Below are 17,550 nucleotides of genomic sequence, written 5' to 3'. Positions count from 1 at the left end.
CTCCACATGTTCTTGAAACTCCCACAGTCCCTCAGGGCCTTAAAACCAGAATGCAATAGCATTCTCCTTTGAATCTCATGTGGTCTGACCTTTAGAAAGTCCTCTTTAGATAGAGGAGTTAAAGGTGACTAGACAGAGGATCAGCCAACTGTTCTTTTCTCTCCAATATCAGTACCAAAGTTTCCAGTGCCATTGTCAGGAGGCTTAATGAAACACTTCTAGGATTCAGTCATCTGTCGTCTGACATTGGTCACACTCTTCTACATCCTTGATTTTGACAGAGAATGCATTCATCAAATTACTGTGCTCTGGAAACTGATGTAAGGTAGACTTTCTCCTTATTATTGTCATGTCACCAAAACACCCCCAATAGTCTTGCTCTGCACAACTCTGATGTTAGAAAAAGCCTGGCAGCCAAAAATGAAGAAGCCGTAAGACTGAACAAAGACAGCCTGCCAACCTACCACTTATCTACCAGCTTCAGGCTAGGAAAGCTTTCTCTATTTCTGTTAACCTTGTAACAAAAAAAGGGAAGAAAATCACAAAAGAATCTTTCTGAAGTGCAATGTCAGCAAAAAAGGGAAAGTTGACAGAATGCTGCCAACTCTTCACAGATTATGTTCTGTGAGAAAAGAAGAAAGTTTATGATATCTTACAGGACATTTCAACCTGATTCCAAGGTCTGAAACTTTCTTATTTACAGTGATCAGCTCCAAGGAGGAATAAGCATTCCTCCCTGAGGACAGGAGAAAGATCTAGCCACCCTGGAACGATACAAGTTCCTGAACATAGCATATGCTACTGAATAGTTACAAGGAACAAATAACTAAGCACGAGACAAAATAAACCTGTGAGAAGAATCAGAGATTTTTGCTCCATTAGCCAAATATCTCTATCTTAAATTAATTATCTAACTCCTGTACTGAAAGTTGCATACTAATAGCAGTCTTGTCAAAAAAGCAAAACAAAACATATTGCTAGCTGTCCCAATGACTACAACACGTGGCTAGATCACCTACCTGAACTTCACCTAGAGCAGAAAGGCACAGAGTCAAGTCTAGCACCACGTCTTGAGCTCACCGTAATTTCTAAAATAACAAAACAATAATAGCTTATAGTGCCTGTCACATTGCTACAGATGCTATATGCTTTATAAGTAACTCTAAATCACCAGTCAGGAAATGATATTTCATATATAATAATGGTTCTTTATATTTTAATTTAATATTAAACAATTAACAAACAGAAAATTCTGCAAATGCCAACAAAAGAGCATCTTATGGGCGTGTCAGATTTGGAGGCTGTAATTCACATCTCCTCGGTGAATTTTATCCTTCAGCCTTCCAACTGAATACTATAACTTACAGCTCCTCTAAGCTATAACAACAACAGGGCAAAAACCAGATAGACTTTGTCAAAAGAAGAGGCTCAGAACGGAATGAGAATGATACTGTTAAATATATCTAATGCTAACATTGACAAGCTCAGTCTACCAATGTGTTTTTCTAGACACACTAAACTACCAGATAAATGCACCTGGAATTATTTCTTAGGGACAAAAATGGGCTGAAGTGTATGTAGGTTAAACGAAGGTGTGTATTCCCTAGGGATATCTCAGAAGATAAAAAGCAAACCCTGACTACTATTTAAAGGCAGCACAGCAGACGGTTAAGTTACACCCAGGTGTGTCTTCCCTCAGGTGATCCCAAGGGAGAGATGCTAGGCCACTTTTCCTATTTAATGGTGGCAGAATAGCTGGTTAGATTACGTCTTAAGTCATTTTGTAAGCTTATCATCCAAATGTTAGGATACAAAAATTGTAAGCCTACAAAGCTATTTATGATAACAAATACTGCTGCCATCACTGCATAATAAAATATAAACAATGTATTAAAAATAACCAATTATCCCACTACTAAATTAAATAAGAATATTTTATCAAAGGAATTAATTTGTGCTCTGGCTGGGCACAAAATGAAGTAAGTTCACAGGGAGAACTCCTCACTGACAAATTTCCAGATCAAAAGGACCATTCTTGCCAATTTTAATTAGCAGGAGGGATTTATAATGAGGTCAACAGTGGTTTTCCGTGTAAGGGAGCCCAAGAACATTTTATGTTAAAATTGATCAAACATTCTGAATTGGACACAAAGTGTCATGCATACCTTTGAGCTCAACTTATCTATTTCCAGCACTTTGCTGTAAAAATGACTAGCTAATCCAGGAAAAACTTTTAAGACAAGGATCAAACTGTGGAAAATATAAAAATAATAATATTTTCCCAACTTCTATTACAAAATAACTTCATATACCCAAGATGCCAAAGTGTAGCACTACAGGAAGCAAACCATGCAGGATGACTCCCCCTAAGCAAGGGAAACAAATACGGAAGCAGGCTCTAGAGCCACTCATTCTGGACATATTACAAAGACATCATGCCATGTCAGTTATGCAGACTGTAATTTCTTTTCCCTCTGCAGTACTACCTGTATGGAAGTACCAAACAGCACTGCCACCTTCGTAATCGTCAACGGGCAGCTGAGCCCCCAGGAAAGTAGATAGGAGCCATTTCCTGCTGACATTATTACTTCAAGCTGTAGTCTCAGTCAGACATCACTGAATCGGCTCCACTGACTGGCATTTTGAATATTTACTTTGCAACTTCGATGGCTGCAATTTTTTTTTTTTTTCCCCCAAAGATGACAGATCAGATCTGGGAACAGAATTTAACAGTTTAGAACAGCTGCCAGTACAGCAAATGAACACCTCAGTCTTTCAATAAAAGCTCTGACCAAGAAGAGATATAAAGTTAACTCGTTACAACAGTCTAGTCTGGATCTGACAAAACTAGGTTTGTTCTGATGTAAGCCTCTTGATCTCTTCTGTACTTCGCTTGTGGCATATGGCTTCATCTCCTGAAGATCAAACTGTTTTAGTTTAACAACACTCTTCAAGTTGACTGCAAGACAGCTGTAAGGAAAAAAAAAATACTGACTTTAAATTCTACAAAACTATTTTGCCAGTCAAAAGGAGAAACACCACCAAGCAGTACTGCTAGGTGGGCTGTGCTCTTTATGTCCACAAAAGCAGATGTTGATATAAGGCTGTGGTACACATTGGTAAGAAACAGGAGGAGTCTGCAGCAAATGCTGACACCCCCCTTTCCTCTAGGTACTTCCTCCTGATAGTTATCCCAGGAAAGACGAGATAATGCTTGCCAGTCAGTGGTTCACTTTCATTCAGGATCTTATCTCTGCACTGCAATCGACCTGTGACGCCAGCTCATGTAAACACACCCAACAAGTTAATGTTAAAATAGCTAACTTAGGTACCAACAACTACATAGCCACAGCAGTCTGGGATTCAAGGCAGGCTGCAAGCTCACTACAGAGACTGGGTAAATAATCAGGCCTTTGGTTCTGGCTATTGCAGTTAGTACCTAAGTTACTAACAGAAAACCATCTCAGATTTATCTATCTCAGCCATCAGAGCAAGAACTGTAAATGAAGGGTAGTGCAGAATTTAGGAATAGATACATAAAGATGTTGAGTGTAGCCCAAACCATCTCAGAATCTTCCCTGCCAGCTTTAGACACGTAACCCTGAGGGACATCAAATGTGAAAGCCCTTGGAAAGGACAAGTAATTATCCAGCGCTATCTTTGAGATCTGCCAGACAGGAAAGAGCATATCCACCAACACTCCATGCCCACTATCTCTACAAGATCCTGCAGATAAATTGACAAAGTCTTCATTTCTAGTACCAAAAGTTCCTGATAGATGTAACAAAATCAAACCGGCAAACCTCGATAGGAAATAATCCATCATATGATGGTAAAAACATGGCTTTTCTTCCACCGGTCCTATTATTATGACATGTGGATGCCATGGTAGATCTTTTCTATCACAAATCTCTGTGATGTATTCTGCAACAGGAATCACAAAAACACTTCATGAATAGCATGAACTTAACATGAATATAAATACATCCTCCAAAGCAGAGAGAATGTTTTTATCAAAGTTTCAAGACTTTATTCAGTATCTTACCATAATCATGGGAGATAAACATGGGTGTACCTATACAATAACCTGGGGGCCGCAAAGATGTTTCTACTGTTTTGTGGAATGACGATAATTATATTTAGCACTCATTCAAGGCTTTTCATCTTCAAAGCACTTTACAAACATTAATTAATCCTCACAACACCCTATGAGGTAGGTAAGTATTATTACAGTAGGTGTGATCAGGTTTGTGTAGGGGACTAGAGTGTGCACAAAGCCAGGTAAGGGCAGCAGAAATACATATTCCTGCAATTGCACATTTAAACTCATATTCCTCTCTACATATCTGCACACAAAAAACAAACCTCTCCACATAAATATATATACATACGTGCCCATACAAATGCATATAACTCCTCCAATCCACTTCTATTTTTATGACTGTGCTAAGGCACTCTTTTTTTGGGAAGGAATATTACCTTGAGTACACTGGTTTTGTAGTATTGTTCTTACATTTAAATGGTGCAACATGTTTTGACATTCTATGGTGGAGCCACAGCTCCTTTCCACGATGAGCATTCAGACTGAACAAATGCAAGAAAGATGCCTATTTCTGGTAGCCGAATGCTTTCTGACAGTATGGCAAAATCCATGCCAGGAAAGAGTGTTTTTAATAACCACAGGTGGATAATAAGTTTGCAAAACACAGTAACAGATGGGTATTTTAAATCACAAGAAAAACACAGAGGTTGAGAGGGAGCACTCTCTTTCCAGACAGTTAGAGCTCAATACCTGCCCAACTTCTCTGAAGAATTACCAAGAGAACAAGGGAAAAAAAAAAAAAAAACCTGCAGCTTAGTCATATTTGTATTCTTATTAAATGCAGGACTGCCTGAGGCGAACAAGAGCTGATATCATAATTATTGGCTTGCCTAGCCAGCTGCCTTCTCTCACCTGATGTAAGATCAGATCTTTCCAGCCTTTGGAGACTCTGTACCGCTGAGCCTCCACTCTCTCTGCAGGGCTGTTTGAATGACCTAATCTTGTCCTGGAGCAGCAGCACGCCGTTTTGCTTCAGTAAAAAGGTAAGAGGAAACCTCTGACAACTTCATATGGCTTTTTAGAATTCAGCCGTGAAAGCCAAACGGAAGGGGGAGCAGAACTCTTTTGCCTTGGCTCATCTATTTAATCTGAAGTCCCTGAGGCTGACTTTGAAGAACTTCAGGCTGAGGGAAGGGGAAGGTCAGCACCTACATCCCGTTCCTCGGCAACTCCTATAGGTATTTATCAGCCACAAGTGAAGAGTAGCAAGAGAAGGAGTCAAGAACAACACCAGGTAAGTGAACAGATCCATTGGTCTAGTACAGGGAGAAACGAAGACTGTAGGTTATTTCTCAAAGGAAAACAAAATAGCTCTTCTTGTTTCAGGTGTATACCAGCTTAATCTAAGCTACTTTCTGTTCCACAGTTACAAAGACAGCTGTGTTTACCATTACCTGAAAAAAAAAAAAATATTAAATAACAGAAAGAGAAACTAAGAAAAATATTTCTAAAAAATGTGAGAAGTCTCATGTCTCGCAGATTCATAATAGATTTATTTCAAACTTTTCTAATGGTGAAACCTATAACTTGGGAAGTTACATGTTTTGAAATCAAGCTTGCCTTTCCTATGGCCTCCATTTTAAATCTGTTACTTTTGCCTCATGTGTTTTGTAGTAGTAGATTAATACTTTTATTAGACTTACTCCTACATTGAAAGGTGACTGAAGTGACACCCAGACAACAGCTAGGATGTGTTAACTGCAGAAATTACTAAGTACTGCAAATGGAAACTTGTTTCTTATTTCTTTATATGCACAGGAAGTATATCGCTTTGTTTTCACTTAGTTTCAGACTCTTAAATTTCCAGCAAGAAAGAAACACAACTTTATTGTGTTATAAACACAATAATTATCAAACCCATAAATAACAACTAGCCGTCATTCACTCTTGGCTCTCTGGCAAATTTACTGGACATCAGATTAAATCTTGGGGAATTAGACTTTCTTTTATAAATGTTTCAGTTTGGTTTATCAGAATCATATGTTTCTAACTTGAGTACTGATGTAAGCTAGGTTGAAGTGGATGAGTTTTAGGCTGAAAATGTATTTTGTTCATAACTAATTATGAGCATAGAAGGACAACAAATATTAAATATCTAGAGTGCATATTTCTTAAGAAGTAAAGGATTGTGTAGTTTCCTTTCAGCCAAGGGATACCCTGTATTATATATGCAGCCAAGAAAATATACAACTAAAGCACATTGTTTACCCTGCATCCCAGTGAGGGGAGATGAACATGGGTATAAGTAGGATTGATGTAAATGAAATAAGGGACTACATCCTGGTAATTTGAGCATCTACACCCTGCCCTAAATGTTAAAATATAGTGTGAGGAAGTACTAGCTTGTACATGTCCACAGATACTTGTATAATATTGCTGTGTTCCTAGATATAACTGGAGCCACGTGTCAGTGACTGAGATAGAAGTCAGTCAAGTACTCCCGGGAGAAAACTGAAATATCTATATGCCACTCTGATAGGTGTAATATAGGAACCTGTCAGGAACACATGAAGACACATGCCATTACTGCAAAACACTGAGGAAAGTGTAGAAAGAGAGTCAGCTACAAAAAGTGTTGTCTTTCTGATCCATTTCTTGTAATAACATGCTTTTGCTCTTTTAGGAGAATAGCTTGCCGTTTAAATACAGTTTTCTAAGGGATAGTGAGAAAAACATACTAAAAAAAAACCCCTAGAAAATGCACTATGTCCTTTTAGAGCATCTATTTTGTAAAAATAGAAATAAAAAGAAGATATAATTGTTTAGGATTTCTGGAAACTAAACACTAACCACAACAACAACATTCTAATCTTTTTGGCTGCAAACTTCAGGAATTTAACACAAGAAGTGGTGTCATGCAGAACTACTTTCAATCATGAAATCACTCCCATAACCTAGTTTCATAGGCTGTTAAATGACAGGGAGACCGTGATACGGCCTCCAAAAATCTGAAACAAAAGTTGCAAGACCTGCAGAAAATCAGGATAATTGACTCATATTATAACCAAAAGGAGCCTTTGATGACAACCCAGAGTGACCACAGCTAGATCTGAAGTTAGAAGTTCTGCAATAATCCATGAAATAAAATTTAAAAGGCACAAAACTGGGAAAAAAAAAAACCAAAAAAAAACCAAAAAAACACCCCCCCCCATGTATTTAGCTTTTAAAAGGTAGAGACTCAAAGCACTGACGAGTGTATAATGAAGAATTTTTACATGTACCACTCCGTCCTGCTTATAAACCAAACAATTACAGATGCAAAATATTCTAGCAGCTTACGCCTCACTCCTGCAGAAACTTTAGAAACTGGGTCTTTCTGACTGTGTCCATTGGAAAGTAAGGAAAAGTGTTGGTTTGGATGTGGTGTAAGTGAAACAGTATTTGGTAGGTCAGTGTCTCTAAGCCATAGAAACAGTAAATGGAGATAACTTCCAAGCAGATTGGATTTACTGTTTGTGGCCATGTCCTGTATTGTTACACAGAAAGCCTGAGCTTTCTGATCTGGGTCAAGCACACCTCTCTGTTCGCCTGCACCTCAAAAATCATTAGCTCAAAATACAAAGAGCTTAATTATGGAGATAATGCAGATTAAGCGAGAGGTACAAATAAAATCCTCCTCTTGTACATCTACGAGTATAGCCAGTGCCACATCTTTCCAAGGCAATTCTTCATTTAGTTAAGATTTGAAAGCAAGGCAGCAGTTCTCAGAAGCTACGCAAGGCTGAAAGAGACTGGAATATCCTGAGTAGGAGCCCACTAATAAATCACCACAGAATGGCATCATTCTGCCCCCCTTAGGAAGCAGAACTGTGAGGTGCTGCTCTTTTTCCTGAGTCACGATTGAAGCAATGCCCCAACATGGTGCTAACAACAGGATGCTCATATTAAGGACTAAAAGCAAAGACTTGGCCAATTCTATTTATCAAAGACGCTGTGCCACTTTTAGTAGGATTAGGAAAATAATTAACCCTTTTGCCACATTTCAAATATAAATTCAAGTCATGCCCTCATATTCATAGCCAGCTGCTTGCTACTTCCCTACCTCCTCACTCCATAGACAAACACGGAATCATAGAATAGTTTGGGTTGGAAGGGACCTCTAAATGTCATCTCCAATTTTTTTGTTTGTTTGTTTTCTTTTTAATCAATTAAGTCCTGTACAACACAGCCCATTTCTTGCACCCTCTTATGCAGTAAGTCTCCTTATACATGAGATACTGCCAGTGGTTTCCTCCAGAATGCTGAGAAAGCTCAGACCCCTCGCTATAATCCAGCATGCCTTCCTTGCCAGCTTCTTGCAAACACCCCCTTCCCGAGGAGCCAATATGCCACTATCCTTCCTTCAAATCAACACTTCAGAGAGCCACATATTCCAAACACCTGAGATAGATTACTCTTTATTTTATTTGGGATGTGAAACCTTTAGAGTTACCCACAGAACAACGTTACCTTTTGCATTATATAAACAAAACAATAATGCATCAGATTATTATATGTATTTTACCTAAATTCCCTGTCTGGTCCTGATCGGGGCTGAACTACCACATTCCCTAACATTTTCAAAGGAAACCTGCATTCTTTGTGCCCTGTTAAATGTGCCGAGTACTGAAGGGAGCTGGTAAATATGTGTTTAGTAAAGTGATTCCTGTATAGCCTTTACAAATCTCAACAGTGTCTTTTGAGGCTTAGTAAATATATGTAAAATCATTTTAAGATGTTTGGATGAGACAGGGCTACTGCAATCCAGAACATTATTATCTTTCTGTTGGTGAAGTGCTCAGAAATGAATGAAGCATATAGGGTGAGGTTCCATCAGAGTCATGTAATGAAGTTAAACATGCTGTCATTTTAACCCAATTTGTTTCCCTCTGTACTGCTGCCTCACCAGTTTGTTAGAGCCTCTCAAAGGAGCTCATCTAGTGTCAGCTTACAACTTCCACACCTAGCCCGTACTTTACTCCTGGAATGGGTAGGTATCCCTGCCCTGCAAACTCTTAACTGCTGGTTCAACAGACCTGCCAGGACAGGTCCCTGCAACATTCCCCTCTGTGGGCAAATGGTAGGATGCCAGAAATATTAGACAGGAACCTGTTCTCCCAGGAATGTAAGTAATTCATAGAAGGAAATAATTTACTATTTTCCCAGCTGGAATAATTAAACAGCTAGGCACTGTCCTCCCAAGCTGCAGAAAAGAAGAGCAAATGAGAGGGGAAAAAAAGAGCTGGGATATCCTTCAATATAAATTCTCTTCCAGACTAAACCACCTTAATTCTGTAAATCTTTCCTCATAAGCCACATTTTCTAGGTCCCTGACCATTCTCACTCCTCTCCTATGAACTCCAAATCACAGTCCATTGTTTCAAAATGCAGTGACCAAAACTGGACCCAAACCTTCAGCTGACACTTTACCAACACCAAGACGAGTTAACTTCACAAGTCTCACAGAAGATACTTCTGTAAGCACCTTATACCTGCTAGCATGTCTGCCTTTTTCATTATGACATGATGTGGCTGCTTTAGGTTCAGCTTGAAACCCATTAAAACCTCAAGACCTTTTTATGCAGAACTGCTACCTAGTCACTTGTTCTCATTCTCTATCTGCAGGGTTGATTATTCCTGACTAGATGTTGAGCTTAGCTATTATTGAACTACATTTTACTTTCTTCAGCTCATTTTTCCTGACTCCTTTTGAATATTAATCCTGTCCTCTAAAGACATATGCAAAGCCTTCCATCTTCATGCTGTCTCCAGATTTGATTAGTGTTCCTCTCTAGTCTATCACACAAGTTGTCAGTGAAAAAAACAAGTCGTATCAGACTGAAATCCACTCAAAATACGCTTTCATTCTGACAACAGAGAGTCAGTAACTTCTCTTAATGCTCTATTCTACCCCACTTTACCTCCACTCTACTAGGGTTTTATCTAAAATAAATGTGCTTAGTTTGCCTACAAGAACATAATGGGAATCAGCGTAGAAGCCTCACAAATGTCAAACTGTACTACCTGTACAGCTTCTCCTTTTCTTGCAAGGCCAGTATATAAGGAAACTACACTGGTAAGAATTTATTCTTAGCAATTCATAATGGCTTTTACTTTTGCTTTTTTTCCTTAGTTTATTGTTTTGATATTTTTTTAATTTTGTACTTTTCTGGGAATTACCAGTTAAATCTGCCATCTCTAATTCCCTCATACTTTCTAGTTCCAAGATAGGCACTATATTTACCTCCCTTCAGTCTTCTGACATGGCACTCATACTCAGCAAATTCTCAGAAACAAAAACCTGCAGCTCTGTAGTTACTCCAGCTGATTCTCTAAATTCACTGGAATTAAATTAATTGCGGCCACTGAACCTGAAGACGTCAAAAAGCCTCAGCCCTGTCCTCTGGGAGGTGAGAACACATGTATTCTTCAACGTATGAGATCAGAGGCAAACATTAATATGCCAGAATTTCTCATACCCTGACTTGGCATTGCCCCGTTAGTTTTCCATTGTGCTTTAAGGTCACTAATTAATGTATGCCCTACTTTTCCACCCAGGAATAGATTTGGGCTGGGGTTATTTCTTTGAAATGCAGAGTGTCTGGAGAGCATTTGATCTGCTGTATGGGTTCAGGGTCAGCTTTGTGATATCTGAATTCTGTTTTGGTAACACGCAAGAAATACTATTCTCTAACATATTTTATAAGAACCTTTCAAAGTACCAAAAAATTACATACTAGGGACAACATTTTCAAGATTAGCCATTAATGGAAGGTGCTCTGTTTGGGATAGTCTGCAAATAGTCTTCCGACGTGTTGAGTAATAACACCACTTATTTAAATCCATGGAAATTTACCCTCCATAGGTATGTATCAGTTCCATATACAGCCTAAAATACCTGTATGTGTGTGGAAAAACTCTTTGCCTCACAAAATTTTCATTCAATAGTTAAGTCTCACTCGAAAGCTTGTACTGGCTTCCTAGATTTCTGTCCATTCTCACGTAGGTGAGAACACCCTGCAGCCTAATTTGACAGACATTGGCTAGCAGTAGTTTTCAGCAGACAAACTCAACAGCCAGAAAACAAATGGGGCACAGCATAATTCAGTCATGCCTGTTCTTTTTTTTTTCTCCCTGACCCTATAAAAATACAACAGGAGACTGTTTTCAACAGGGAAAACAAGCCAGATTTATCTATGCATATGTGCAGAGTGGCTCAAAAGGACCACAAAGGGGACTGCAAAATTTGGCTCAAAGTGATAGTGTTCCTTATTGTTGAAAGTCTCCACAGAAAAACTCATTTTTTAAAAAGATATTTAACAAAATTAGGTAAAGATCAGGTATACACAAACAGAAGATTTTTTTCCCACATGTAAAGACACTGTTAAGCTAAAGGTTTTGAGAAATAATGTCAAAGTAAGATTTAAGAGAATTAAAATGTGGAAACTGGAATTAGGCACATACTGAAACTGAAGGTAGGTTGTACCAGGAGTGAACTCCTTGACTTTAACAATATGTACAATCAAATCTTATCGTCGTGGAATTCTGAAAAATTAGCGAATGATGGATCTATGATCCATTTGCTTATGGTTTTAGATATTGTAAGAATCAAGCTTCCACCTTTGTTTCATAACTACCAATGCAAAAATATGCATTCTTGACAAAATAAAAAAATGGGATTCTTCCATACTGACTATTTTATATTTTGAAGACTGACTATATTTTGAGAAACTCATCAGCACTGAGCTTCTCAAAAAATGTAAGATATGACAAGAATCACAATAAGAAAAGTGACAACTGGCAATATTTAACTTGGAAAGACAGAAGGAAATGAATACTTTACAGAAAACCAAGTATGAAGAATTCCTTCACCCTAGTTTAGCAAGTCAGATTGGATGAAGCATTAATTATTGAAACAACAGCTGTGAAAAACAGGCAACCTTATAGCTCTGCTTTACAGGCTCCCAACCATGGAGAAAAATGGTCTTCGATCCAGCCACAGGAAGCTACTGTCACCACAAAACAAGTTGACAAAGAAAGCAAAGTATGAGGTTACTTCCAGTAGCTGACTGGCCTCTTCACCATCAAAGAATAATTAAAGCTGACAAAAGCTGCTCATATAGAAATTAATTTCATGCAGGCTCAGATAAAACTAATCCTAAACACAAATCTTTTCCTTGACTATAAAACACATTCCACACTTCATAACTGATAGCTACCATAATATAAAACTCTAGGTTCAGCTGTAAAAAATATTAAATCAGAGGGCATAAATATCTGAACACAAACAAAACAGTCTAAAATAAAACATCTTGATTAATTTCAATACGTTATTTATTAATACATACTAAAAAGCAGCATGCTGTTTGTTCAGGACCCTGTTTTCCCTTCCTGATTTTTTTTCATTCTGCTGAATCTGTAACACTATGTTCTGTTCTTGCATTACAGTCCAGAGTCTCCCAAAATACCATAATATTATAAATCTAGTCCTATACTTGTTTAGGCAATCTGAAAAGCTAAAACACTAGAATGAGTGAAAAATTGTATGGCGCATAGAGGTCTTTAAGATGAAAGAAAATGTCGGGCTGTTGCTGTTATCAATGTTGTGGGGTTTTTATAAAATACAATTTTTTTTTCCTGAAATTACTATTCTGAGGACAGAGTTAGCAATAATATAAAACTGTATTTCTAGTCCCTTAATAAATATTCTGTATCAGCTGTACTTTAAGCACTGGAAACAAAAATCTATAAAAAGTTTAATTTGCATTACTTTTTATGTATAAGAAAACAGAATGAGTTTTGTAATATGTTTAGTTTTACATCTTTCTTTAATGTGGTAATTGCCCTAGATCAGTTAATTATGTTTTATGAATCATTGAAATTTAATATTTTAAGAAAATAAATGAGTACTTTCAACCTCTTTACATCTAGCCGTTCCCAAAATGTAAGATTCCATTTCAATAAAGGAGTTATTTTTTCACACTAAGGAGAGAATGGACGAAGTCCCTGTTAAAGGGGACGTGAGTGTCCCAGGAAGAATCTCTTCTGCTTTATAAGCTGCTTGATGATATATGTGCATCAAACGCAACATGAGTACAGGGGGGAAATGCAGGACTTAAATAATTATTGTTTAATTTTAGCCTTTTTTTTTGTTTATAATTTTAATCTCTATTAAGAATTTTGTAACAGCATCAAGTATGTGTATATAATTCAATACACTCGCTTAAATGATGCTTCCTTAATGAAACAGACTGTTTATTCATCATTTATTGAAAGACTGTTCCTACACACAGAGTTTTTGAATGTTTGCTGTTTCTGTTAAATTCCTTTCCTTTATTTCAAGGGTGTTATTACCTCATGTTTTGTGGTGAAGGAAATCTCTATTTTCTAAAGTCATTGGGGCCTTCCTATAAGCGAGAGGTAGAGAAGGCTATTCATTGTGCAATAGAACTTAATTTCTCCTTTAAAAGCTGTGAACATCACATTTTCTAGTTTTTTGTGGTTTATTTAATCTAGTTTTAATTATTTTAAAATACTTTACCATATTTTCATTAAGCATAACTTGAGAGAGAAAGAATTAAAAGTATATTTGTTGTCTCAGTTATCATACAGTAAACATGCTTACCCTGAAGGGATCAACTCAGTAGATGGACAGAACCACAGCAGATAAAATTCAGAATTTGTTAAGAAGCAGTAGAAAGTAGATATGCTAATTTGAACACATATATAGCTCTTGAAGGAGACTCGGTATTGCTATACTCACAGAAAAGTCAAAATATTTAAGCATGGAAAAGACTGCTATCATGGTCTTCATTTCTTAGACACTCTATTGATATTGATAGAACACTTTTGAGATTTAAGCCCTGAAGAGGTGCACTTAAGCCCCTGAAGAGGGGTATGCATGTCACAGATTTGTGCATTTTCTTTTCAGTGGTTTTGCTGACCGTTGATTAGTACTGCTCTCCTGCTCCATCAGTTAGTGGCCAAATTAAAAAAAAAAAAAAAAAGAATCAAAAAGCACCTCATGTTTCACGAGGCAGATGGACTTAGCTGAAAAGTTCATCCTAGATGAACAAATAATATTATTTTGCCAAAATTTTGCATCAAGCATTTAAGTCATGCTGGCTTGAATAAAGTCCTTTTAAACAACCAGGAACAAAGAGAACTGTGGAAAGAAACTTAACTTTGTTTTCCTCTTCTTTTAGAGGAAACAGTTTTCACAAAGCTTGAAGAATTTTGCTGAAAGAGTTAAAATAGCACAAGATGAAGAATTAAAGAAAATTAACTTAAAAATCAAATAGCTGTTCTTTATACTTTCGCTTTGAACAGTCAGGAAGCAATGTTTATGAAACAGAAATAGGTTCTAGGAATAAATTAGGCATTGGGAAAACAGGTGGGTGTAGCAGAGGAGTGAGTACTTGGAAAGTGGGGAGGGTAAAGGGGAAGAATAATCATCGGCCACTTTGCAGTGAAGTGGAGAGAAGGTTAATTGGGTAAATGAACTTTGATGCAAGTTAGTCTGGCAGATATAACAATATTTACAGTTTTTAGAAACCCTTATCCTGGTCTCATATGTCAAAACTGTAAATAGGGATGGTTTTGGCTGTGCCTATTCTCTCATAACTTCCCTCATTTTCAGACTTTTTTTCCCCCCAGGAACTTCCTTTGTACTTACATTAGCAGCAGACATGTTTTCCAAGGCTTACAAAGAATGAACATAATCCTTCCCGGGAAGTTTAATGCCTTCATGCATGACTCCTTGTTTTGTTCACCATATAAGATTTGTTTTTCCTTCCCCCTCCCTCGTCTTTTAGTCTTCCTAATTTCAAGTCACTTCTATCTCATCTTGTTCTCAGCAGTTATTCCTTCCTAAAGGATTAGCATATTTGTATGTTACTCATTTTGCAAAACAATGTCAGGCCATATTTTCCCATAAGGTTCTTTAATCTCCAAACTGTCCCTCATTTATTCTTCAGTCTGTCTGTCTGTCTGTCAGTAAGAACTCCTTCTGGTATTCCAAAACCAACGCTTTACGTTATAAAATTCAGTTCTCAACTTGATGCTGGGGTGCGAATAACTTTGTAATTTTGAAGGCAGGCAGAGTGTGGGGATAATCAGGCATTTGCCTTTTTATTTCTTCATCTTATCTTTTTTTTCTCTCTCCCTTTTCCCTAACTGGAGCATTTGCTTCTTCAGGTAGGTAGCTGTATCTCTCTGGAAATCTGTTACGCTTTACACCGCATAGAATTCACAGCATTGAAACACAAAACATTTTCTGGATTTGTGTTTAAACTACTGTGCAATGCAGTGCACATGAAACTGAACAATATCCATCCTGGATGAAACAAAAGGCCCACCTAGCCCAGTATCCTGTTTTCAGCGATGGACAAGACTAAATGCCTGGAGAAAAGCATAGAAACAGCAAAGACAGTTTGCAAGTCACAGACCTCTTGAGTCAGAACTGGTGTCCATCTGTTTAATAAGCCACAGTGGATTTTCTTTTCCATTAACTTGTCCAGTCATCCCTTGGATCCATACAAGTTTTTACATCTACAGCACCCTGTGATAGAGGCTTGCACAGCTTAGCTACACACTGTGTAAAGAGCCACCTCGTTTTGCTGGTTCTGAATCTCCCTCCTACTAAGCTCATTTGATGGTCTGCAACTGTTGAATGAGGAGGAGACTGCCTTCAATGCCTCTTCACCCTCTCCATGCTCCTTGTGACTTCAAACATCTTTTTCGTTCTTTCAGCATCACCACCACCAATCATCTTTTTTCCAGGCCAAAGTCTGCTCTCAGCAGACCCCTAAAGATGACCCCCAACACCAGTGACCTCCTTCCTTGTGAAAACTGATCACTCATCTTTACCTTTCATTTTCTATCCTTGAACCAAATATTTATCTATGCAAGGACCTTTTCTGTGGATATTCAGGATTTCGGTGTATATTTAGTTCCCTTAAAACCTTGTGATGAAGCGTCTTGTCAAAAGCTCTTTCTGGTAACTTAAGAAAATTATCAGCCCGATTTCTGCAGTGTACTTGCTTGAAGTACTTTAACATGCTAGCCAGTATTGACCGCTACACATATAAAAACAAAACGTAAGTTCTGTGGACAGAAAGGCTATTGCTAGGTCTGGAGGATGGGTTCTCTCTCCAGAAATAAATACCATTCTCCATTACCTGTTCCTCCATCTTTACTACTTTATATGCAACATTTTTCATGCATGCCTAGGAATAGGTGTCAGCAGAATACATCACCCCAAATCAGCTGTGCTACTATGAGCTGTATTAGTTACTAGTTGGTAGGTGGATGCTGAAAAACCTTTGATCTTAAGAAGCCAAAGTAGGAGCTTGAGTCTTGGGGGTTTTTTTTTTGTTTTGTTTTTGTTTTTTTTTTTCTTTGCAAAAGTTTCCCCAGAAACTAAATGCTTGAACTAGGGCTGCATTACTTCTGACTGCATATAATTTCTTTTTGCCATTTAGAGTCTTAGAGACCAGTGTAAACGGGATTGCATAACCCAGACTAAACATGTAAAACAAGTTAAAACTGTAGTTGGCACTGATTCAGGTTAATTCAATGTAAAACTAACAGAAACTATTCCAATGAAAACCGTAACTTACAGCAGCTTTGCCTGCTAACATTAAGAACTCAAAACAGGTGATAACAGGTGGATTTCGCCTTTGTATACATGTATTGTAGTCAGACATTTCCAAAGTAAAAACTCCAAAAACACTTCAGTTAAATAGCCCCTGAACTTGGTTACCTGTCTCTCTACAGTTTCTCTACTTTACACATCACTGCTGAGTGAATCAGTCATTCAAAGTTTTTTGTTTTTTGTTTTAACATACTCAGCTTACGACTGTGCAAATAAGATTCCCAAATCCATTCCTCAGATCAAATAAAGGTAATTACAGAGCTTACTGTGGGCGATTCCCAGTGGGAGGGTGGGAGTGGCCATGGGTGGGGCTGCAAGGTGAATACTGTACATGCACAACAGAGAAAATGGGAATGTACCACACCCATCATAAAACATGCTGCCACAGCCAGCAACAGAAACCATTAGGGTGGATCATCATACACACCTTCTCATAAAGACAGAAAGATGGCATGAGATCCCAAGATGAACTTTCAAGTCACAGGGAGATGAGCATGACTCACTGAGAGAGAAAAGGAACGTAAAACAAATTATGAGACTATGAAAGGATCTATGCCGTGTGTCCCCCACGTTCCCCCTACATGATATTCCCCAAAAAGGATTAATAGGGTACACCACCTTGCATGCAGCCCTTAAGCTATCAATACGTAATTCATGGGAACAGCTTGCTATTAATCACATTTATTACACTAGCACATAAGAAGCAAGGAACAGGGACAAAACATGTTATGTTGTGTACAGAGTACCTGACAATTCCTGACCCATGTTACTTATTATATCATTCAGAAGTTGACAATTTTTTTTAAATATTAAC

Source organism: Chlamydotis macqueenii, chromosome 19, assembly GCF_036417535.1.
Source record: "Chlamydotis macqueenii isolate bChlMac1 chromosome 19, bChlMac1.mat, whole genome shotgun sequence".
Classification (NCBI taxonomy): Eukaryota; Metazoa; Chordata; class Aves; order Otidiformes; family Otididae; genus Chlamydotis; species Chlamydotis macqueenii.
Note: the sequence above shows the minus strand (reverse complement) of the source record.